Here is a 25,159-nt window from a genome sequence, read left to right as displayed (position 1 = left end):
TTACTCCAGCACTTTGTCTTTTTTTTGCAGGAGCATGAGGCAGGATGTTGACTAGAATGTCTCCATTGTAGATGAAAGGGTTGAAAAGAATGATTTACTGCTATATTATTACTTTCAATCATTGTCTGAAGTTTTAATGATTCCAGTTCATCGGCTGTGCTGAATAATGAAAAAGCCTCTTGCAAATAGGCTTATGGTGTCAGAAATTATTTCCAGGTTAGACTATAAAATTATACAAATATTTAAGGCATTCAATAATAACAGCTGTTTTTTGTAGTTCCACTTAAACTTCTCAAGGGGCTTCTCAAACAAATGGAAAGAAAAAACCATGACGCCAACCCAACACGTTATCGCACTACCGAACGCTTCTTCCATAAACGAGAGCTGAACTTTGAATCAACCTCATTACAGGTCTTGCACTTTTTTAAGTAGACACCTTCACTGTAATGATTATTTTATAATGCTGTGGCACAGCGGTAGAGTTGTTGCCTTACAGCGGTGCAGCAGGAAGGCACGGGTTCAATCACGACTACGGGTGCTGTCTGTACGGAGTTTGTACGTTCTCCCCTTGTCCGCGTGGGTTTTCTCCGAGATCTTCGGTTTGCTCCCACACTCCAGAGACGTACAAGTTTGTAGGTTGATTGGCTTGCTATAAATGTAAATTATCCCTAGTGTGTATAGGATAGTCTCAGTGTGCTGGGATCGCTGGTTGGCGTGGACTCGGTTTGCCGAAGAGCATGTTTCCGAGCTCTATCTCTAAACGAAACTATATTCTGCACTTTGGTATTTTTTCAATGCCTTCTGCTTGTTGCATTTGTGTGTGGCTTGATTGTATTTGAGTATGATTTGACTAGATAGCATGCACACAAAGCTTTTTGCTGTATCTAAGTACATGTGGTGATACTAATATACCAACACATGGATGGAATTTTAAAGTAATAAGGGAAGTTCAGGTTTCCAGAGGATTCTGAGAGAGGAAGACCGAGATGACTCAAGATTTGGATATCAATATAAAGAATATAGGAATGTTACTTTGAAGACATTTTGATAAGAGTCAGCAAGGAGAGACGAAGGAAGGAAGCCAGAGTTGTGATGCAAGATGATCTGCGGATGATTCGGAAGTATGATTGTGACAGATTTTGGGGGGAAGATGGAACCCTTTCGGTCACATGCTGGAAGATCATTGGAAAGATTGTGACTGTTTTGTTCCCACATAATTGGATCAGATCTATATTTCCATTAGATGTTGCACAGAAGGTACAGAGTGGAGTGATAGCTATTGATAGTGTGATGATACCTGTGAATCTTTCTGCTGCATGTCCGGTTTGTTCATCTTCAACTACTCTATTTAGAATTGCTGGTGATGTTGCTGAAGGTTTTCACATTGGTGGTTCTACGGGGCTGCATTGCCAAACCTTCCAGCTCAACTATTTGGGTTTTGTTGAGAATCAAACAAAATACAAATTGCAGCATTTTTAATTAGAAATAGTCATACAACACAGAAATACTCTTGAAAACGTTGACCACTTCCCCAACCTTGCCAGCATTCCTTCCTCAAAAGCTGACATCGACTCTGAGGTCAACCATCGTCTGAGTTGTGCCAGCGGAGCCTACGCTAGACTCAGGAAAACAGTCTTTGAAGACCGAGACCTAAAGGCTCAAACAAAACTGTGGTCCAGCGGAGCCTCTCGCCCTAGACTCATGGACCAACAGCAGTCCCTTACCATCAAAGACCGAGACCTAAGGAGGCTCAAACAAAACTGCGTTTTGGAGGAAGTCACAGACCAGCATCACCACCACAATAATGCAGCACCAACTTCAATGGACTCCATGTCTCCACCTTGTTAAACAAATGGCAGCCGAGTCAAAAAAAATGGACCACCTACAGCAGGCACCTGAGAGCCCTGGAACAATACCATCAAAGATCCTTACGAAAGATTCTGAGGATCAGCTGAAAGGACAAACGCACCAACATCAGCGTTTTGGAGGATGTCAACATGCCCAGCATCACCACCACAATAATGCAGCACCAACTTCGATGGACTGGCCATGTCATCCACATGTCTAACAAGTGTCCCTAAACAAATCCTGTATTCTTAATTGATGGAAGGTTGGCGAGCCCTGGGCGGGCCAAAGAAACACACAAGAAATTCCACATCAAAACAAGCAATTGTGAGCACATTGCACATGGCCAAACAGAAGGAATTTAGTGTTCTCTGGAGTCCAAACGTGCTGGTTTAGAACGTTCACATTGCGCTGGAGGCCTTCAAATGCCCAACTAAAGAGCCCAAAAATGAACTACTCACAATAGTAACTTTGTAAAAGGGGTCTGGAAAAATAAGGTACGCTGTGTCGCTTTATAAAACCCTGGGGCTGTGAGAGGTCATTATAACTATTATTCGAGGCCTATAAAACTAATAATACCTTTTGCGACGGGGTCTTTCAGCGATTTTTTGTTAATGATTTACTAGGCTGAACATCTTCGATTGAAACAGCCTAGTAAAAATCGCGTTTTAAACCCGCCCCCTCTAAACAGCCAAAATCGCGCACACGGGCTGGGGCAGATTCTCAGCGACGATTCAGGTAGGTTTTGCAACATACCTACTTAATTGAAGGAAGGTTGGCGAGCCCTGGGCGAGCCAAAGAAACACGAAGAAATTCCACATCACATAAGCAATTGTGAGCACATTGCACTGGACAGTCCATCAGGAAGAAACTGCGCCAAAATGTTGCAGAGACAAAGCGAAGTGTGTGTCGACGACTACGCGGTTGCACCAAGGTGTGTGGATCTCCAAAGACATCTGCAGACCCACAAGTACACAACCCTGTGGAGAGGACAGTTATACTTGTTTCGAGTGACTGCTGATGATGATGAGGCCATTTGGGTCAGCAAGTCCATGACAATGACCCAACGATACTGACCCAACGACACTAACTCCACATTTTTTTCTCTCAAATTCTCATTAACTATCTCCAGATGTTACTCTTCACCTACACGCACACTAGGGCCAATTTACAGTGGCCAAATAATGTACAAGGATATCGATTTCAGTCTTCCTGACATTGAGCTGCAGCAAGATGCAGAAATTCATCCTAACATGTGCATTTCAAAAGTGATTGAGAAAGAAAATGGATGAAGTGATTGTTGTGTGTTATTTGTGTTTGCATGAAAACTGCCTCTGCAATTGTGGAACCAGTTGAAGGACAGAGTCACAAAGTACCCTTGAGGTAATATTGTTGAGGAGTGTTGAGAAACTATTGCTTGAGGACTCCTGATCTCAGAAACTAAGAACATTATGAAAGGAAAGTCCACAAAGCAGCAAGGAAAAATGAGAAATAATGCTGGACTGGTGCAGGAAGTACTGAGATAATGGACAAGCAGCTGGGAGATTATATCATCTTTAAAAAGACCATCATAGTGAATCATTCTGAATAACAGATGATTGAGAAAGCTATTTTATGATGTGTCATTTGAATACGTTGATCAAATGTCGAGATTCAAAGAGACAATGTAATTTAAAAGTACAACACAGTGCTGGAAGAACTCAGTGGGTCAGGCAGCATTTGTCGAGGGAATGGGCAGGTGACATTTCGGGTTGGGAACCTTCTTCAGACTGATTGTAGTAGTAAGAAGAAAGGTTAAAGTGAGGTGGGGGCAGGACAAAGCCTGGCTAGTGATTGGTGAATGCTGGTGATCCTCCATGGAAGCTGCCTGATCCACTAGGTTCTAACAGCATTTGATGGTCTGCACAGAACTCCAGCACCTGGGGTAGGTATGTTGAAAATCTACCTTCAGCGGGGTGCAGATCCGTCCCTGCCCGTTTGCGCGATTTTGGCGCCGTTGAGAGGGGGGCTGGTTTAAAACACGATTTTTCCCAAGGCTATTCAAATCGAGGTTGTTCAGCCTACTTAGTTGATGACGTAAAATCGCTGCGAGGTTCATTCGCTGCAGCTATTTTTAAACTTAATTGGTTAATTTAATTGTTATAGTAGGTTAAAAATTATCCTCTAAACCCACGACCGCCGACAACGGGATGGATCTCATACAGGGGACAACGGAGGTAGGTTGTTTATTTTTACATTAAAAAGGGCTTCTTAAGATTCCTTTATACAAAGTTGTATGTTGCGAGTAGCTAATTGATTGAACTCCAACCACTTTCCACTGGTCAAGATATGACCTACTATTGGAGTGCTTTCCCTCAGCTCTTTAATGCCCAGGACATTTTCTCTCTAACCTCATCTTTGCAATTCAGTTCTATGGACCAAGGCTTAGCTGACATAGGGGACTGGTTGGTCATGCTGGAGCCTAAATGTTTTCATTGTGATCTTGATGTTTTCAAGAGAAAGTTAAATATAGCTCTTAGGGCTAATGGAATCAAGGTATATGGGGAGAAGGCAGGAACGGGGTACTGATTTTGGATGATCAGCGATGATCATATTGAATGGCGGTGCTGGCTTAAAAAGGCCGAATGGCCAACTCCTGCACCTATTTTCTATCTTTTTAAGCTGGAGGACCTCCGAGGACCTCGTGTCGACCATGCTGCGAGTATGAGTCGAGGGCAAACTCTTCTAAACTTGCCAATTAGGTTGCCACAGTGGGACAGCCCCTTAGCTAGTGCCACTTAATTGAACTCTCAATGACCCCTTTCATCACTTTGATTGAAATTACACTTGGTATTAACTGGTTTGGATTTGTCCTGCATTTTCTGAACAGGTCATGCCCGGAACAATTTTTCACTGTTGGGGAGATACCAATTTATGACTGTACTATAGCAGCTTGGTTGGAGATATGAACCACTTTTGGAGCACATGTATTACAGCTGCAAGAGTGTGTTGTTTCAAAGCCTTTGCTGCATTCACTGCTCTTGGCAGTTCCTTGATATCATGCTGTGTGAATTTGGCTAAAGATTAGAATTTATGGTTGTGGATATTTCAAGCATATAAAATCCAGGGGAATAGATAGGGTAAATGCACAGTTTTCTACAAAGGGAAGGAGGCTGTGGGCCGAGCATCAAAAATGTGTCTTGAAATCAACTTTCGTGACCCATGTCTCAGAACTACATGAAATTTTGCAGATTTAGATAAGATATAATTGAGAAGGAAGTCATAACTCGTCAGTGCCAAAAGTTGCACATTAATTAATTAAACTAATTAGAAAATGAGATCGAAAAAGTAAGCGCCATCTAGTGTCCAATGCCCATATTACACCATAGGGGAGCCTATTTCCGTGTTGCAGTCTATTTAAACCATATTATTATACCATATATATGACGTGAATGTGACTACTCATATATAATGATGTCTAATTATATTATATAAAAATAATATAATCCATATGTGTGTGTATTTTGAATGAGACTGCTGCAGAGGACCGGCTCCTGAACCAGCCTAATTAATGGGTGAGGGCAGTTCATGTGGGTTCCCCCGTTTACTGAACCCCACTGACTGCCAGTGTGCAGAGTGGGGGTCACGGCCATAGCGGGACTGGGGCAGTGCCAAACTGGGGGAAGGCTAAGGCATCTTCCACTGACGGAAAATGCCTAACCCTAACCCTAACTCTCCCCCCTTCCAGAGCTGCCCACGGCTGGAGCTGAAGCCACTTTGGGACCGGCTGTGGGCTCCGTATGTGTGGCCGCTCAGTGCGTCCACCTCGGCCAGCGTGCCCTTCTCGATCATCGTGGTGATGATGGTGGGGAGCAGCGCTGCCCTGCACGCCGCCCGGGCAGCCTTCAGCACCACCATAATGCCGGCTCAGTCAGACCACCCGCTCGCTCGCTGCAACACTGGTCGTCCCACAGCACGACCGACCCCTCGCAGCACCCATCGGCCGTCCGACCACTGGCTGCACCCACCGGCGAACCGACCATTCTCACCATCCATCGGCTGCCCGGCCACTCTCATGACCTACTGGCGGCCCGACCACTCTCACCACCCACCGAAGGCATGACAGCCTGACCGATCTTCCACAGCATCCTTCGGCCTACCGACAAGCCCGACCGACCCATCGACCGACCCACCGACCGACCGCCTGACCCTAATCCTAATCCTAACCCTAACCCTGACCCTGACCCTAACCTAGCAATGTTACAAAATTTTGTGATTTTAAAAATCAAGTCTGTAATTTATCCCATCAGATAAAGCATAAAAATAACTTTATTTTGACACCTAATTCACTTTCATATCTTCAGAATTAATGGAGTTATGGCCATTTTCATACTCGGAAATTAGCATCTTGTTCCCTATTGCTTCTCCATGGACTCCCATTGATCAAAAGCTGTGATCAAGGACAGTCAAAAGCCCATAACTTTCTTAAAAATTAAGAGAAGTGAATGAAATTTTCAGTTATTATAGATTGAAGCATTCTGAAACAAATATGAAACAATCTTACTTGGATGACCTGAAATTAAGCATATAATTAGTTAGTTACCTAATTGTAGCTAATTACAAAATTCAATTACTAGATCTAAACATCTATCCATTTCTTAAGAAAAGGTTAACATTTTTAAATAGCCTAAGTGTCCAAATAACATTCACTCAAGAATTCACAATATAACATGATTTTTAAATCTCATTGTCATGAATTTATAGGCCAAATGGAAGGAATTTAGTGTTTAATTCCCGTAAATTAATGGCCATTTGAATCATCTTGCGAGTGGGATTTTGTGGAACGTGATCGATTGGAACGTTGCATTTGCGGTGAATTTAAACCCCATATCGGCAGGAAAAACACTGCCGGTTCGTATGGGGCCTAAGTCACCTTTTCACAACGTAAAATTTGGATTAAAGTAATCCTAAGAAGCACGTTTATATGTAAAATAAACGGCTTACCTTGCTTTGTCCCGTACGTGAGATCCGTCCCGTTGTCGGCGTTGACGGCTTTAGAAGTCGATTTTTATTTTACTCCAGCAATTAAATTATCCAGCGATGTTTTTAAAAAACTTGATAAAACGCAAGTCGGATCGATTATTCTTCAGCAGCTAAACAGCCTGACAAAAATCGACTTTGACAGGCAGGAGAAAACGGCATTTTAATCCCGCCCCCGTCTCAAAGGCGCTAAAGTCGCGCACACGGCCATTGGCAGAACTGCGGTGCCGCTGAAGGTAAGTTTTGTAATATACCTACCTAACCCTGACCCTAACCCTAATCCTAATCCTAACCCTAACTCTACATTTGTTATTTATCATTTTTATATAACAGTTCACATCATAACTTTATAAAGATAAATCAATTGAAAAACAAAATTATCAGTAAGGTGAGCTTTACCTTTATTCTTTGGAAACCTTGCTATTGATGTAATGAGGAGGCAGCCATGATCCCAGGGTCCTCGCTGCCTAGCGACCATAAAACAAAGCGCGGGATTTGTCAATTTGCGCCCGACCTCAATGTCAAACGTGCATTGATTGGGCAATTACTACTCGGAAAATTGGAAATTTTCATCATATTTTATAACAATGTGCAGGTTTTGTCCTTGATGAGTTTCAGGTATGATTTATATAATATTTTTACACAATGTTAAAAATTCGGGTAGTTTTGTGAGTTGGGTCATGAACTTGAACGAAAAAGCTCCTCGGCCCACAGCCTATAGGGGAATCGAAAAGTAGTTGTAACAAAAGCTTTTCACTGTACCTCTGTACACGGGATAATCATAAATCTAAGACTAGATGGGCCATCTTGGTCGGCATGGACGAGTTGGGCCGAAGAGCTTGTTTCAATGCTGCTTGATTCTGACTCTTTGAGTCCAAGTGTGTTAACATAACTGAGGAAGATGTGAAATAAAAAAGCTCTTTCTACTCTTTGCTGGCTCTGCAGTCAAAAATATAACTGGGGGTTAAAGTCTTGGCATGCATGTGAACATATTGGATTTGAAGCAAAGCCTTTGTGGATATTTCATCTTTCAAGATAGTGTGCCTAGGGATAGGAGATTGGAACCAAATCAATCCTCTGTGTCAGAACTGGTAATCCAATGTGTGTATTGTGCAGATCTTCAGTTATTGAGAGTGCTATTTGTGTCAGGCCAGAAGAGTCATCTCATTGTTGTGACTTGGATAACTCAGAGGGTAATTAGCAGCTAAAACTGCCCTCCGAAATGAATCCGTTAATCCTTAAATGTGCATGGCCAGAGCATGCAAAGCACAATACCCCATAGGGAAAATGTGAAGCTAATTAATGTCTTGCCAGTATCTCAATATACATGTGGCCGTCCTGAGCCTTTGCTTTCACAACCAGTATCCAAAGTGTAATTATTTTGTGTCCCTGCAGAGAAAGACTATATGTATTGCATATTGGTGTGAGGCAAATTATACATGTACAAATCTTGGTGGTTTGGTTTTGATAGCTTTAACTGTGGTGATGCTTGGTGCGAACTCCGGTGGTTGGCCAACACCATCACATAGCTGCTAAAACAAATGTTACAGTAATTTCCATGTGTTGTGTGCTGTCTGAAATCCTCCTCCACACTTGTTATTGCGTGTTATCACAGGGAACGCATGCCAATGCATTTGTTTCCGGTTATCGACTATACACTGTCTTCTTTGATGATTCTGTCAGCCAAATGCATTAGACGGGGGCAGTGTGGAGAGTGTGTCTGGGATCGGCACAGTGGCGCAGCCATAGAGCTGCTTTCTTACAGCACCAGAGACCCGGTTTCGATCCTGACTATGCGCGCTGTCTGTACGGAGTTGTACGTTCTTCCTGTGACCGAAACAGTTTTCTCCGGGTGCTCTGGTTTCCTCCCACCCTCCAAAGACACACAGGTTTGTAGGTCAATTGTCCAACTTTGTTACTATCTTGGATGGAGCAGTTCCCAAAGCAGGCTATGATGCATCTGCATAAGATGTTTTCTACGGCGCATCTGTAGAAGTTGGTGAGGATCGTTGGGGGCATGCTGAACTTCCTAAGTCATCTAAGGTTGTGCAGGCATTCTTGCCAAGGAATAGGGAGAGCTTCCCTGCCCTTCTTAACACTGCCATGGGATTGATTGCGCTGGCTCCTATAGAGCACTCATTTGCTATTGAGCTCCTGGTTCTCCATTCCAAACGCTCTCCGGTACATATATTTTAAGAGAGGAATTCTGCTTGTGTTGTGCTGTTGTGCCTGGTATCCAGGTTGTGGGAAGTTTGCACAAGTCCCAGCCGTCTGCTGATTCATCCACATCAAGGAGCGAGTAGTGCAGATGCTGAGATGTGAGGTTCTGATCTGTTAGCATACGGAGAAGGTGCGGATAGTCCCTTGCACCCTGCAGGACTCAGCCCGGCCCATCCCCGAGCCCCACACACCAGCACTGTGTGCTGCTCAGTGCTGCTCATGGGCAGCCTCTCCACTCACTGTCCTGGTCTCTTCTTCACCTCTTTGCATCGCAATCTCGGCATAGCAGCATGCAGCAACAACGAAGGCAGGAGCTGCTGGCAGGTTCTCATTACAGCAGCACTGTCAGTAACTCGTCTCTCGCTATGTCTGTCACTATAATGACCCCATTTGGAACCAATTCAATTAGTGCTTGCGTTCCTGTGAACATATCCTAAGCATGGTACCAGTTCATGTTTCTTTAACTGCGAAGATAGACAGGCTCCTTGTTTGATGTCTGACCCGAAAGACATCATCTTTCAGAGTAAAGCGCTGGAGTGCTCATCAAGATTTTGTGGTCAAATTATCTTAACCTCCTTACTTGACATCATTATACTCCAGTGCATGAACAAAGGAATCTGGTATGGTTTTTTTTAAACCGTTTACTCATCCTTTCACACTGCCTTGGAGCTCCTTCTGCTTTGCATGAGTATTTAAAGTTTCACTTAATAGATTGCTTTGTCCCTCCACCAATGATGATGCTTGGTGTTGAGTTATGTGCAAGTTCAATTTAGAAACATCAGTTGTGTACAACATTTTGAGTCCAAACCTTAAATTAATTTAATGTAATCCTGGAGGCATCACAGTCTTGGCAAGCTATCTGTCAGTGATGGCTCGTACACAAAAAAGCTGGAGGAACTCAGCGGGTGCAGCAGCATCTATGGAGCGAAGGAGATAGGTAACATTTCGGGCCAAAACCCTTCTTCAGACTGGTGGAGGAGGAGGAGCCCGAAGGCGGGGGTTGGGAGGAGATAGCTCGAGGGTTAAGGAAGTGGAGGAGACAGCAAGGGCTAGCAAAATTGGGAGAATTCAATGTTCATGCCCCCAGACGCAGGCTACCCAGGCGGAATATGAGGTGCTGTTCCTCCAATTTCCGATGTTACTCACTCTGGCAATGGAGGAGACCCAGGACAGAGAGGTCGGATTGGGAATGGGAGGGGGAGTTGAAGTGCTGAGCCACCGGGAGTTCAGGTAGGTTATTGCAGACTGAGCGGAGGTGTTCGGCGAAACGATCGCCCAACCTTCACTTAGTCTCCCCGGTGTAAATCAGCTGACATCTAGAGCAGCGGATGCAGTAGATGAGGTTGGAGGAGATACAGGTGAACCTTTGTCGCACCTGGAACGACTGCTTGGGTCCTTGAATGGAGTCGAGGGGGGAAGTGAAGGGACAGATGTTGCATTTCTTGCGGTTGCAAGAATTCAGTGATGGCTGATGGCTCAGTCAGACTCACTCTTGTCTCTGAGTTAGAAAGCAAAATTTTAAACCATCTTCTTGAGGCTTGAGCATTAGGATGGCACAGTAGCGCAGAGGTAGCATTGCTGCCTTGCAGTGCCAGAGACCCGGGTTTGATCCTGATTACAGGTGTTATCTCTGCGGAGTTTGTAACTTCGCAACATGCGAATGGTATGTTAGCTTTCATTGCAAAAGGGTTTGAGTATAGGAGCAGAGAGGTTCTACTGCAGTTGTACAGGGTCTTGGTGAGACCACACCTGGAGTATTGCGTACAGTTTTGGTCTCCAAATCTGAGGAAGGACATTATTGCCATAGAGGGAGTGCAGAGACGGTTCACCAGACTGATTCCTGGGATGTCAGGACTGTCTTATGAAGAAAGACTGGATAGACTTGGTTTATACTCTCTAGAATTTAGAAGATTGAGAGGGGATCTTATAGAAACTTACAAAATTCTTAAGGGTTTGGACAGGCTAGATGCAGGAAGATTGTTCCCGATGTTGGGGAAGTCCAGGACAAGGGGTCACAGCTTAAGGATAAGGGGGAAATCCTTTAAAACCGAGATGAGAAGAACTTTTTTCACACAGAGCGTGGTGAATCTCTGGAATTCTCTGTCACAGAGGGTAGTTGAGGCCAGTTCATTGGCTATATTTAAGAGGGAGTTAGATGTGGCCCTTGTGGCTAAGGGGATCAGGGGGTATGGAGAGAAGGCAGGTACGGGATACTGAGTTGGATGATCAGCCATGATCATATTGAATGGCGGTGCAGGCTCGAAGGGCCGAATGGCCTACTCCTGCACCTAATTTCTATGTTCTATGTTTCTATGACGTTCATGAGTTTTCTCTGCGAACATCGGTTTCCTTCCATATTCCAAAGACTTACAGGTTTGTAGGTTAATTGGCTTGGTAAAATTGTAAAAAGTCCCGAGTGTGTGTAGGAGAGCGTTAGTATGTGGGATCGCTGGTTGGCATGGACTTGGTTGGCAGAAGGGCCTGTTTCCCCGCTGTATCTCTAAACTAAAACACAAATTAAGTCTGACACTGGTATACATTTTTGTCTCTGGTGAGACATTAATATGATATCCATTCCATTCTCGCAGATGCGCATGGATGCACTGTTTCAAAGCAAGGGAGTTACCCACCCGCCCTCCATCATAGCCTAAAAGCACATCTGATCATTATCACACTTGTGGCTGAATGCAGTTGCTGTCTGCAAAGTTGTGGCTGCATTTGTATGTTATAACAGAGAAGAAACTTCACAATACGTCATTTGTTATAAATCAATTTGGCATGACCTGAGGCGGTGAAAGTTCTTGTGCAAAAACAACTTTACTTGTAATTTTATTTAGGTTTACAAATTGTAGTATCAACATTGGCACTGTTAAGCAATTGTGGTGCTTAAGAGACAAGCATCTGACTTAAACAATGGATCTTGTGTTACATTTTTTGAGGGCTTTTAAAGAAATGGTGATAGTCCTTTAATTAAAGAAACAATAAATCAAAAATGTTTTATTTTGCAAGGCAAGGCATTTATGAGAGATTTCAATCTCTATATTGAACTAGTGTCAAGCCTGTGGTTTAATATTAAGCCAGTTCACCAGGCAGCCAATTGTCAGAGCGAGGCCCAGTGCAAATTGGAGGAACAGCACCTGATGTTTCGCTTGGGCAGCTTACACCCCAGCGGTATGAATATTGACCTCTAACTTCAAGTAACCCTTGCTTTCCCTTCCTCTCCATCCCTCCCCCTTTCTCATTCTCTGACCAGTCTGACTGTCCGCGACTAAATTTTATGTCTGTCTGTTTCGTTGTCACCTTCTTCTAGTTAATGATCTATTCTACATTTTCCTTGAGCTGCATCCCCTTTGATGTCTTGTTTTTACGCATCATACTTCCTTATCTCTGTGTCTCCCTCTCCCCTGACTCTCAGTCCGAAAAACGGTCTTGACCCGAAATGTCATCCATTCCTTCCATCCAGAGATGCTGCCTGTCCCACTGAGTTACTCAAGCATTTTGTGTTGATCTTCAGCATGTAAATAGTCTTGGAGACGTGAAGAGATGGCTGACGGAAAATGGCCCTTTGGTCCCCTGAGTCCACATTGATCATCAAACATCCATTTGCACCATTCTTCCACTTCATTTGTTATCGATCAGTACAACTCATCTCTTATATTCTTTTTATGCCCTATTACTTACAACAATTGAAACAAATTCCAGTCTTTGTGATCAGGACCCCCTTTGATTGGAAAGTTTTGAGAACTAGGGGACATGGGTTTAAGGTGAGGTGACTTGATCGGAACTTGAGGGGCAAACATTTTTACACAAAGTGTGGTAGATATGTGGAACAAACTGCCAGAGGAGGTATTTGAGGCAGGTAATATCACAACATTGAAGAAACATTTAGACAGGTACATGGATAGGATAGGTTTAGAGGCATATGGGCCAAATGCAGGCAGGTTGGCCATGTGGGGCATGTTGGTCAGCATGGGGAAGTTGGGCCAAAGGGCCTGTTTACACGCTGTATGAATTTGACTATTTGCAAAACCAGATTTCTCTGCACCTTAAAGAGGCCAATGTAACATGCACACTGTGTAGGAAAGAACTGCGGATGCTGGTTTAAATCAAAAGTAGACACAAAATGATGGAGTAACTCAGCGGGACAGGTAGCATCTCTAGAGATATGGTAGGAAACAATTTGGGTCGGGGCTGGAGAGAAGGAATGGGTGGCATTTTGGGTCGAGACCCTTCTTCAGACTGATCAATGCAACATGCACACTGTTACCCCAAGCATAATGATTGGAAACTTGCAGAAAGAGATGATGTGCTCTAATTTGGGCATTGTGTTGTAATGAAGACACAAGGAACTGCAGATGCTGGTTACAATGAAAGATTCAAAGCACCAGAGTAACTCAGCAGCATCTCTGGAGATATGGTAGGAAACAATTTGTGTCGGGGCCCTTCTTCAGACCTGAAATGTCCGCTATCTGTGTTCTCCAGAGATGCTGCCTGAGCCGTCGAGTTACTGAAGCACTTTGTGTCATTTGTGTTCCAATGGTCTACCTCTTCAATGGGATATCAGGTGGCATTAGTGAAAATGAAGCTGCTTTTGACGTAGATGATCTGTGAACAAATACATGGTGGAGAGAGGTTCTGGCAGAGATCACCCCATTGAAAGGAGTTTTGAGATGAAATAGCCAGTTTCCCCAAGGCCAGGCAGACATTATGAAAACCAAAGATCAAATCAACAGTTTTGTAATTCAGTCGATGCTCAGCTTATTGGTGGGACGTGTAGTGCTAAACCTTATGTTTGATAAGACCAAGATGATTTCATTTTCAGAGTCATTAATCTGCCAAATAAATGTATACATAATATTTCTTAGGATAGCTTGTAAAGTACTGCAGCCACAAACATTTCATTTGCACTACACCATCTAGGTTTCTTTAGTAATATTCTCATGGCATCATTATAAGCTACTTTATACTATTATGAGACATAATACAAAATCAAAATCCAGTGAACTCTTAAATACATATATAAAAAAAAAAACAAATATAACAGACGTATGGAGGATTGCAAATCCTTCCGGAAGAGAATATTCCTTCTACTTATCAGTACATAAAACCTATACACGTATTGACTACTTTCTAATGGACACTAAATTAATACCCTTCACAACTAACCCTAAATACCATAATAGTACTATTTCCGATCATTCTCCGCTAACCTTCCCCTTAAAACTAGAAGGAATGTTTAATAAAAAATCGTTCTGGAGGTTTAATCCTCAAATACTAAATAATCCAGATTGTTGTAAATACTTAAAACAACAGATGGAACTCTTTTTTTGAGACCAATGATACCCCAGATATCTCGCCCTCCCTATTATGGGAATCTTTTAAGGCTTTTATTAGAGGTTCCATCATTTAATATCAAGAATAGGACGGAACAATTGCAACTAGAAGAACAGATCAGACAATTTGATTTGGAAAACGCGATGGATCCAACTATAGATAAACACAACAAGATAACAATATTAAAATTTAAACTGAACCAAATTCTATCTGCAAGAGTTATTAGTTTATTTCAAATTACAAAACAGGAAAATTTCGAATTCGGCGACAAACCACACAAACTTTTAGCACGCCAGCTGAGAAAAGTTGAAAAGGACCATACTATCCTAAAAATCAAATCAGATAAAGGTGAACTGTTAACGCTTCCAAAAGACATTAATGAAAGATTTGCCCAATTTTATCAAAACTTATACACATCCAAAACATCAACAGAAAGCAGAAAAATTACAAACTTTCTTGACAACTGTAAATTCAAAGGTATTTTATTGGTCACATTCACATACACCGAGGTGTAATGAAGTGAAATGCTTTTTGCCATTTTGCAGCACGCAAAGAAAGAATACAGACATAACACCAATGAGAGTCTTAAACACAAAGAACATCCCCCCACAATGGCTCCCACCATGAGGGAAGGCACAAAGTCCAGTCCCCAACCCCAGTTCACCCATAGTCGGGCCTATTGAGGCCTCCACAGTTGCCTCTACAGAGGCCCGATGTTCCTGGCCGTTCTCGCCGGGTGGTGGTGCTCCGGCGTCGGGAGAGTCCTCACAGCGGCATGGGAACCCTGGAACGGCCGCCTGCGTATTGGCATGCATACAGCCGTGCACAGGACAGCGCCCCCTTCCGATTTCCAACACTTAATCCAACAGTTAATCTGCTGGAACAAGAGAAATTAGGAGCACAGCTTTCAATTAAAGAAATAGAAGAGACAATCAATTCACTGAAGAATGGTAAAATACCAGGACCAGACGGGTTTAGTAACGAATTTTATAAAAGATTTTATGAGGTAATTTCCCCACGTTTATACAATCTTTATACATATGCATTTAAGGAACAGACATTACCACAAACACTAGCTGAATCAACTATCACACTTATACCCAAAAAAGATAAAGATCTAGAAGACCCGGGATCATACAGAGCAATCGCCCTGTTAAAAAAAGATCAGAAAATACAAGAGAAAACTTGGGCAAGAAGATTAAGTAAATACATTAATAAATTAATACATTCGGATCAAATGGGGTTTATACCCAAGAGACATTTGTTTAATAATTTGAGACGCCTCTTTAACATAATATACTCACACAGAACTAAAGAAGAAGACATCAATTATTTCATTAGATGCAGAAAAAGCATTTGACCAAGTAGAATGGTAGTATCTTTCCACAGTACTGCAAAAATGTCAGATATATGCAGATGATGTATTATTTCATTATATGCAGATGATGTATTATTATATATCATCAATTCCCAAGTTAGCATTCCAAATATATTAAATCTTATAGAGGAATTCAGTTCCTTTTCAGGATATAGAATAAACTGGAACAAAAGTGAAATAATGGCAATAAAACCTCAGGAGCCGACACACCTTTTAAAATTCCCTTTCAGAATTACTATGGAAAATTTTAAATATCTGGGTGTTCAGATAACCAGAAAATATACTTCTCTATTCAACGCAAACTTCCCGCCTCTAGTTACTAAATTAAACGCTCTTATTCAATTTTGGAAAACACTTCCGATGTCTCTAATAGGCAGAATAAATGCTATAAAGATGATCTTCCTCCCACAAATTCTCTATTTATTTCAATCAATACCAATATACCTACCTACTTTTTTTTAATTAAATCTTGATTCTCTTATTTCAAACTTTATCTGGGATTATAAAACACATAGAATTCAAAAACGACATCTATGTAAACCCAAAGAAACGGGCGGATTGGCTCTCCCCAATTTCTTAAACTATTATTGGGCAACGAATATTAAAAATGCAATTTACTGGCTGGATAACGCATGCCAAAAGGTAGACTGGTTAGTAATGGAGAGAGACGATTGCTCGCCTTTTAATATAGGCGCGATTCTTCTCTCCCCAACAAAGTTGAAGAACACAATATATGATAAGAAATCCGATTATTCACAGCACTCTACGAATCTGGAGACAAGTAAAATCAATTTTTAAACTAAGAAATTTATCTCTTCTCTCACCAATAGCTAATAACCCTTTGTTCAAGCCATCTATTATAGATAAAACATTTACTTATTGGGAAAGACTAGGAATTAAAAAACTTGGAGATCTCTACGAGATGGGAACTCTTCTTTCATGTTAGGAATTACAGTCGAAATATCACCTGAAAGATAATCAATATTTCAGATATCTTCAAATTCAAGACTATTTGAAAACATATACCCATTAGTACCAAACTCTGCTGCCAGATATATTAGGTGAATGTATGAATAGAAACTCCGAGTCAAACAATTTAACATCATATTTGTATAACACCCTTCTAAATATAGAAATTTCATTGTCAGACACAATTAGAAGAGACTGGGAAGAGGAACTAGGCCTAAAAATTCCAATAGACAGGTGGGAAGAAAATCTTTTTTATATATACCCAATTGTTCAATTAATGTTAGACATACTTTAATTAAATTTAAAACACTGCACAGACTCTACTATTCAAAGACTAAACTGAAAAGATATTTTCAAATACATCTCCTATTTGTGACAATTGTCTCCTTCAAGAAGCAACCATAACACATGCCTTCGCCCCCTGCATAAAACTACATAACTTTTGGAAAGGAATTTTTGAAATTTTCTCAAAAACACTAAAAACAAAACTGGACTCCGACACGGAACTGATTATTTTCGGAACATCAGAAGCCTGCCCTGAGCTATCAATATTTCAAAGACGTTTCCTAAATTATGGCTTGATAACGGCGAAAAAACTAATACTTAAATTCTGGAAAAATACATTTGTCCCTACTCTTAAAATGTGGATTACAAACATGCCTTGAAAATATGAGACTTGTCTTAGCAGAAAAACCAGAGCAATTTTTGAAGACATGGACACCATTCATTGATTCACTACAATGATATTATGGTGCAACACAATTTTGGAATTAAGTCGAATTACGGGTTGGGCGGGGAGGGATACGAAGCAGGTATATCATCACTTTTTGTTTTTCTTTCTGTTTTTGTCTTTTTATTTCTTTACGTTTTTCTTATTTATTTTACTTACTCTTTGGCTACACAAATTTGGTAGTCTAAGGGTTCTATTCTTGCACATTCACTTTCTCTCTCTCGCTTTTTCTCTTCTTCTTTCTCATCTTTAGCTAAAAATTAAAATTGAAGCTGTACACTAAATGTATTATGTCATATGCCGCGGTTTATACTTTTGTACACTGCTTCTATTAAAAAATAAATTTAAAAAAAGCTACTTTAAATCTCTGTAAGCTTGTTTTTCTGTAGTTTGACCACAGGTGTGCAGCATAGAGTGGTGTACAATATGCTCTGAACAGAGACATCTTCACTACATCTGTACACGTGGGCAATTGTAGGCCAACGACCTGTACAATTGCAGGCAGGTTCAGGCCATCTGTCCTTCCTGCCTTCAATATCTACTTTGGTTCTCCCTGTGACCGTGATGGGTTTTCTCCAGGTGCTCTGGTTTCCTTTCACATTTCAAAGACGTGCAGGTTTGTAGGTTAATTGACCCTAGTGTATAGGATGTGAAAGTGGGATAATACTGTTCGGGTGAATGACGGTCAGCGTGGACTCAGTGGGTTGAAGGGCCTGTTTCCACACTGTTCTCTTCACCTCTAAATTCTTTAATGAAAATATCAAAATTAGATGCAGAAGTAGTCCCTCAAGCCTGCTCCACTGTTGAATGAAATGGTAACTGATCCGATTGTGACATTAATACCATATTCTTGTCCGATGTTACTGACCTGTGATTCCTTAATTATCCAGAACATGTCTTTTTTTTAATTTAGGCATGTATATATTCAGCATCTCAGTAGTTATTGTGCTAAGGAAAACACAATTCTAAAGATTCGGACTATGAGAGGAAGGACAACTTCCTCCACATCTGTCTTAAGCAGGCATCCCTTTTTCCTGAGACTGTGCTCCCTAATTTGAGCTTCTCCATTGAGCTGCAATTTTGCCGCCACCTCTGCTCCATCAAGCTACATCAAATGGGTGGCACTGTGGCACAGCAGGTAGGGCCACTATCTCACACTGCCAGAGACCAGAATGGATTATGGAAAGAAGGCAGGAAAATAGGATTAGGAGGCAGAGATCAGCCATGATTGAATGGCAGTGGACTCGATGGGCCAAATGGCTTAATTCTACTCCTATATTCTAACCTCGGGCACTGTCTTTGTGGAGTTTGCCCACTGTCCCTGTGAGCCCATGGGTTTCCTCTGCATGCTCTGGTTTCTTCCCACATCCCAAAGACGTGTGGGTTTGTAGGTTAATTGGCCTCTGCAAATTGCCCCTTGTATGCTGGGAGTGGATGTGAAGATGGAATAACATAGAACTAATGTGAAGGGATAGATGATGGTCAGCATGGACTTGTTGGGACTTGGGCTGAAGGGCCTGTTTCCTTGCTGTAAAGTTGCTCAACCTTGTGATGGAATAAACCAGACCAATGAAGTTCCTGATTGCCATTCAGCCTTTCGAGCCGGCCCAAAATGTAGATGAGATGGACAGAATTATGGCCGCCCTGCACAACTCCTAATTAGGAAAGGAAGCAACAGAAAAGGGCCTGGGACAACGGTTAAAATGTTGTTGATAGCCACAAAGTGCTGGAGTAACTCAGTGGGACAGGCGGCATCTCTGGAGAAAAAGGATGGGTGAAGCTTCGGGCCAGAACCTCCCTCCTAGGTATATATATTCAGCGACTCAGTAGTCATTGTGGTCTGGAATACACAGTTCCATAGATCCAACTGAGAGGAAGAGAAACATCCAAAATCATCTGTATTAAACAGGCATCCCTTGTCTTTTTCTGTTGTCCTTTACAGCACAAGAAAATAAATGAATCCAAAAGTGCTGACAATTCTCCCGTGTCTGCACCATTACCTGCATGATACTTTGTTCCACAATGCTTCCCATTCAGTTCAACATTAATGGAAGGCAATGCATTAATTGAACAAAGCATTGATCCAAGCCCAAGAGAGCAAGTGTTTATTCATTCATTTTTTAGTGGGTTCTTTTTTATTCCTCCCGCATTCTAACAGTCCAGTGGGAACTCTTTTATTAACTACTTGGAATTATTCTGAAGCTGATTTGTCATTTTTTTCAAAGCTTTAATTATGATATAATCTGCTGTTGAAATTAGGTCCTGTATTTCACACGTATGCACCACGTAATTGGCAAATTCTCATTCAAAGTCAAGAAATGGGAAGGACAGATGTAGGTGAAAGGAAGTTTGAATATTCTTCCTGAGAATTGTGAACAGCATAATTTTGAGTCGGTTTTGATCTCCAATCTTGTCTTCAAAGGAAATGAATGCATTGGAATAATTTTCCCATTTCTTTCCTGAACAGTTTTAACTTGCCCGTCAGCATGAATATGAAATGCTTTTCTCTTTTTGTTGCAGAACAAAGTGCTTACACGGTGGCTTTCTGCATCTGAAGACAGAAGGATATCCTGAAATATAAGGTAATTGCATTATCTCCAGATGGCAGAGGGTGAAGCACTTCTGATTTAAGACTTTGCAACTTCGATGAAATTATTGTGTTGACCAACAGATAAGTTACTCGCATTCAAAGCCTAAATAGGCCCTGAATTTGCAAAAAATTGCTTTAAAATATTTATGCTTCAGCATAGAAAATGTGCCTTATATTTGAGGCTCAGGAGTTGAATACATTCCCCTACAGTTGGAACAGTGAAGGTTCATAAGTTTAAAAATTATTTGAGCAGAATTAGGCCATTCAGCCCATCGAGTCTACCCTGCCATTCAATCATGGCCAATCTATCTTTCCCTCTCAACTCCATTCTCCCGCCTTCTCCCCATAACCCGTGACACCCTTACCAATCAAGTGTCTGTCAATGTGCTCGTTATAAATAGCCAATGACTTGGCCTCCACAACCATCTGTGGTTCCAATGCAGGTCAGTGACACGTTTGATTACCATTTGAGAAATATTTACCCTCGACTGTGTGAAGCAGATTGTGAAGCCTGACTGATCCCAACTGGGAGAGCTAATCCTTGGCAGAGTTTCTTTGTTACTTTCATGACCCTTTGACAAGAATCAGCATTGTCGGCTGTGCTGGATGGTTAGATCGTATGGAATCCAAGGAGAGATAGCAGACTGGATAGAAAATTGGCTTTATGGAAGGAAGCAGAGATTGATAGTGGACGGTTGTTTTTCAGCTTGGATTGCCTGCGACTATTGGTGTCCTCGGGGTCCAATGCTGGGCCCATTGTTGTTTGTCAACTATATCAATGATTTGACTGAGAATGTATAAGACATGATTAACAAGTTTGCAGATGACACTAACGTGGGTGGTATTGTAGATAGTGAAGGTGGTTGTCAAAAATTACAGCAGGATCTTGATTGTTTGGGCATATGGGCTTTTCACCTGTTCCTTTTCTCCGGAGATGCCGCCTGACCCGCTGAGTTGCACCAGCTGATGTCTATCATGAGAAAGATGTTGTTCAGCTGGAAAACGGGCAGAGAAGATTTACGAGGATGTTGCCAGGAAGCAGAGGCCCGAGCTAAAGGGAGAGGTTGAACAGGCCAGGACTTGGAGCATAGGGGAGGGAAAAAGGGTGATCTTGTAGAGGTGTATAAGATCATGGGAGGAATAGATAGGATAAATGCACAGTCTTTTTCCCCAGAGTAGGGGAATCAAGACCCAGAAGACATGTGTTTAAGATAAAGGGGGAAAGATTAAATACTATTCTGAGGAGCAATAATTTACATAAAGAGTGGTAGGGATAGGGAACGAGCTGTCAGAGGAGGTAGTTGATTGGTACTATCACAACATTTAAAAAACATTTGGATGGGTACATAGATAGGACAGGTTTAGAGGGATGTAGGTCAAATGCAGGTGGGTGGGACAAGTGTAGATGGGGCATGTTGGTCAGTCTGGGCAAGTTGGCCTGTTTCCATGCTGTATGACTATCCTCCTGGTGGCCAGCTCAAGAGACCATCAGTCTGGAAGCAATTATCCCTCGTCTTTTGGCTAACAGTGGAAGATCTTGGTCTTGCATAAGACAGCGCTGAATTTTAAACTGCTGAGTTTGCCTTGGGTTCCTGATGAAACCCAAATTATTATTTTTTATTTCTGCATGCCTTTTGTACTTCTATATTTTGCTTTCCCAAAGTCTCCTCCCTCACATACTCTGTACACTCAGACTTGCCACAATACTGCCAGTCGTATCTTTCCTCAAACTAAATCCCCTTGGTCAATCAGCGATGCATTCACTTAAAGTATTGGACTTATCGAGCAATGCACGATTTTTTTAATTCTCCACATAATTTACAAGATGTCCATGGCTTTACAAGACCCTTTGAACTTCTCTAATTTAATTGCTGCACCATTGGAGGCCATGTCTTTCACTTTAGGCTGTAGATTTTAGACTTTAGAGACACAGGACAGAAACAGGCCCTTTGACTCATCGAGTCCACGCCGACCAGCGATCACCTGGTACACTAACACCATCCTACACACTAGGGAGAATTTATAATATTACCAATGCCATTTAACAGCCAGACCCATACATCCTTGCAGTGTGGGAGGAAACCGGAGCAATCGGAAAAAACCCATGCAGACACAGAGATACTGCACAAACTCTATACAGAGACCACCCATGTTAGGATCAAACCTGGGTCTCTGGTGCTATAAGGCAGCAACTCTACCGTTGCATCACTGGGCTGCCCCTACAATCATTCATGGTTTAGTTTTAGTTTTTAGAGATACAGTGTGGAAACTTTCGGCTCACTGAGTCTACACTGTTCAGCTGTTTAGGTTCTCAGTCCTGGAAATTTGTCTTAAACCCTTTCTTCCTTTCCCTTCCATTTTCAAAATACATTCAAGTATTTTTGTCATTTTGTCCATAATGTGGCACGGTTGATATTCCTGTTAAGTACCTTGAGATATTCTAGAATAATAAAATGGAGTAAAAAATGTAAGTAATTGATGTTAAACAGTTGTGGTAAACAACATCTGTAAATGCTAGGAACATTACATATTGGAAGAACATTGTTAAATCGTCGTCAAGCCCAATACTTTCAGAAACTGCAATTTTAATTGTAAATGTAGGAGTTTGGACTGGACTGCACTTTGGAATGGCGCCAAAGCTGGCACTCTTGAATGGGGTCTCAGTGGACTATTTATGTACACTTTGCTAATCGGGAAGGGTGTTTGGGTATGACAATATTTTACTGAACTATATGTAAAAAAAAGAATTTCACTGTGCATTTGTACATGTGACAATAAAACACTATTGACACTTATGACCCTTAAGAAAGGGTCAAAAGGAATAGGAGTAGAATTTGGCCATTCGGCCCATCAAGTGCACTCCGCCATTCAATCATGGCTGATTTATCTCTCCCTCCTAACCCCATTCTCCTGCCTTCTCCCCATCACCTCTGTACTAATCTGGAATCTATCTATATCTGCCTCAAAAAATATCCACTGACTTGGCCTCCACAGCATTCTGTGGCAAAGAATTCCACAGATTCATCCACCTCTGATTAAAGAAAATTCTCCTCATCTCCTTCCTGAAAGAACGTCCTTTAATTCTGAGGTTATGACCTCCAGTCCTAGACTCTCCCATGAGTGGAAGTATCCTCTCCACATCCACTCTATCCAAGCCTTCACTATTGTATGTTTCACTATTCTGTATGTGATCAAACAATGCTCACCATATATTTTAATTAATGTCTATGCTGAGGTCAACGTCCAGACATTTGAATGGAAGTTTACTGAAATTGACAAACCTGGTCTGTCACAAAAGTAATTTATTGTTAAAATTGCCATTAATTCACAGCATTCATTGTTAAAAGATTAAGGAATCATTTTGGCTGTGGGTTGGAAGCTTGCCTGGAAAACAAAATTAAATCATGATTTGTTTGGGAAAGCCTGTGTGGAGATTTTGGAGAAACTTAATGTTTCTGTCGTCTTGTTTCATTTTGTTCAAGTTTTGTGAAATAATGGTAACGACAGAACGGCCAGAGTGATACTTTGGCATTGAGTCTTTGAGAAACAGTTCACATTCACTCTGCAAGTCTCAACTGAATCAGCAATGGCAGCAGAAACCAGGAGCTCTCCAGGCTTTTTAATCACAAAGGATGTTTGATGCCTGGAAAAATTGATACTCTGGGGCTGCTGAAAGCTTCCCAATGTGAGCACTCTCTTAGTAGTGATGAGTGATTGCATGTTCGAGAGGCAGCAAGGGAGGGAGAGACTGGGCAACGGTGCACCAAATTATACTGTTGAGGATGGATAGGTACAAAGCCTGCATTAAAGGACTTTGCAGTTAGCAGATAAGTCGGAATAAAATGCTTTCAAGAATCTTGTTTGATTACAGAACTGTGTCGAGTTCAGTGCTCAAGAGCGGTGAATTGTTAGTTATTTCTGTCTTCGTCATATGTGTCTGGTGTGATTGAAATGCAGAGGCACAAGTGGTCTCTCGTTAGCAAATGATCAGCCCACTGAGGCTGGAGCCATAGGAGCAGAATTAGGCCATTTGGCCCATCGAGTCGACTCCGCCATTCAATCGTGGCTGATTTATCTTTTCCCCTCAACTTCATTCTCCTGCCTTCACCCCGAAACATTTGATACCCTTACTAATCAAGAACCTATCATTCTCCACTTCAAAAATACTCGAAGACTTGGCCTGCACAACCTTCTGTGGCAACGATTTCCACAGCTTCACCACTGGATGCGGAGTTAATGTTTCTAGTGGGAGAGTCTAGGACCAGAGGGCATAGCCTCAGAATAAAAGCAGATGAGGAGGAATTTTTTTGGACAGAGGATGGTGAATCGCGCTGTACTGGGACGATCTCGGAGACAGATTTGGGGACTTCCCTTTCGTTTGGCTCGAAGCTTGATGACAGTTTTTGCTTTAGGTGACTAGACTTTGCAATGTCTGTGAGAAAGATTGCCTTGCCATATTGACTGGTCAAATTTCAGCCCATCATTTCTGTTTTTTCACAATGCACCACATCCACCAAACAATTTCAGAATGTTTGTTCTTCCTGAGAAGTTAATTTCAATAAATATATGCAGGTATTGATTTCTATTATTTAACAACATTTTAAATTATGTGAGAATGACAGTTCCTCTCTGATGATTATTTGCAGTATTTATGTCTTTAGATCTCGACATTGGACTGCAGTCACTTAATATTTGTCAATAATATTAATATACTGAACTGTGCAAGTGTTAAAACATAGCCAACAAATCTAGTTGCAGACCTGTGCAAGGTATTCTGACAGAAATATTATCAGATGGAATTTAGTTTTATTTCCTTGGGAATTGGTTTGTCACTGAATATTTGAGTGTTTGTGATGATAAATTTGACTTGAACCTTCATCAAAGTTTGTGGATTTGATCATGTGGGCAATTAATCTTTTTCAAGGTTATTTGCATCATCTTGGTAAAAACAGATCACGTACTCCTATTTGACACCGAGATCGGAGCGTTATATTAATATTTTATCAAGCATAATAACCACAGAATGTGCTGAGTTTGCAGAATGAGTGGAAACACAAACCCGTTCAGCTCTGCT

At 41.7% G+C, this 25,159-nt stretch overlaps 1 protein-coding gene across 4 annotated transcripts in view; it reads left to right on the top strand.

Moving 5' to 3' along the window:
- Positions 1 to 25,159, top strand: part of LOC129700355 (alpha-(1,6)-fucosyltransferase-like) — a 664,773-nt gene that overhangs the window by 267,583 nt on the left and 372,031 nt on the right. For all 4 annotated transcript variants that reach the window (XM_055640772.1, XM_055640767.1, XM_055640769.1 and 1 more), the window contains one exon: positions 20,016 to 20,077. The gene's annotated coding sequence lies outside the window, so the exon portion shown is untranslated. The remainder of the gene's footprint in view (positions 1 to 20,015; positions 20,078 to 25,159) is intronic.

Source organism: Leucoraja erinacea, chromosome 9 (assembly GCF_028641065.1).
Source record: "Leucoraja erinacea ecotype New England chromosome 9, Leri_hhj_1, whole genome shotgun sequence".
Taxonomy (NCBI): domain Eukaryota; kingdom Metazoa; phylum Chordata; class Chondrichthyes; order Rajiformes; family Rajidae; genus Leucoraja; species Leucoraja erinaceus.
Note: the sequence above shows the minus strand (reverse complement) of the source record. Positions and strands in the feature narration are given on the sequence as shown.